General features: G+C 40.9%; 1 non-coding gene across 1 annotated transcript; it reads right to left on the bottom strand.

The window, feature by feature from the left end:
- Positions 1 to 129: 129 nt before the first annotated feature.
- On the bottom strand, positions 130 to 237 carry LOC127746366 (small nucleolar RNA R71). Its single transcript, XR_008007985.1, has one exon. It is a non-coding gene; the product is annotated as a small nucleolar RNA R71 (small nucleolar RNA).
- Positions 238 to 296: the final 59 nt, after the last annotated feature.

Below are 296 nucleotides of genomic sequence, written 5' to 3'. Positions count from 1 at the left end.
ATATTCCCTTTTGCTGTAAGAGACAGAGCTCGGATATGGTTGGACTCACAACCTAAAGAAAGTCTGAATTCTTGGGAAAAGCTAGTCAATGCCTTCTTGGCAAAGTTCTTTCCACCTCAAAAATTGAGTAAGCTTAGAGTGGAAGTCCAAACCTTCAGACAGAAGGAAGGTGAATCCCTCTATGAAGCTTGGGAAAGATACAAACAATTGATCAAAAAGTGTCCCTCTGACATGCTTTCTGAATAGAGCATCATAGGTATCTTCTATGATGGTCTGTCTGAACTGTCCAAGATGTC

The sequence above is a fragment of the Arachis duranensis genome, chromosome 3 (assembly GCF_000817695.3).
Source record: "Arachis duranensis cultivar V14167 chromosome 3, aradu.V14167.gnm2.J7QH, whole genome shotgun sequence".
Taxonomy (NCBI): domain Eukaryota; kingdom Viridiplantae; phylum Streptophyta; class Magnoliopsida; order Fabales; family Fabaceae; genus Arachis; species Arachis duranensis.
This window is presented reverse-complemented; position numbering and strand designations above follow the sequence as displayed.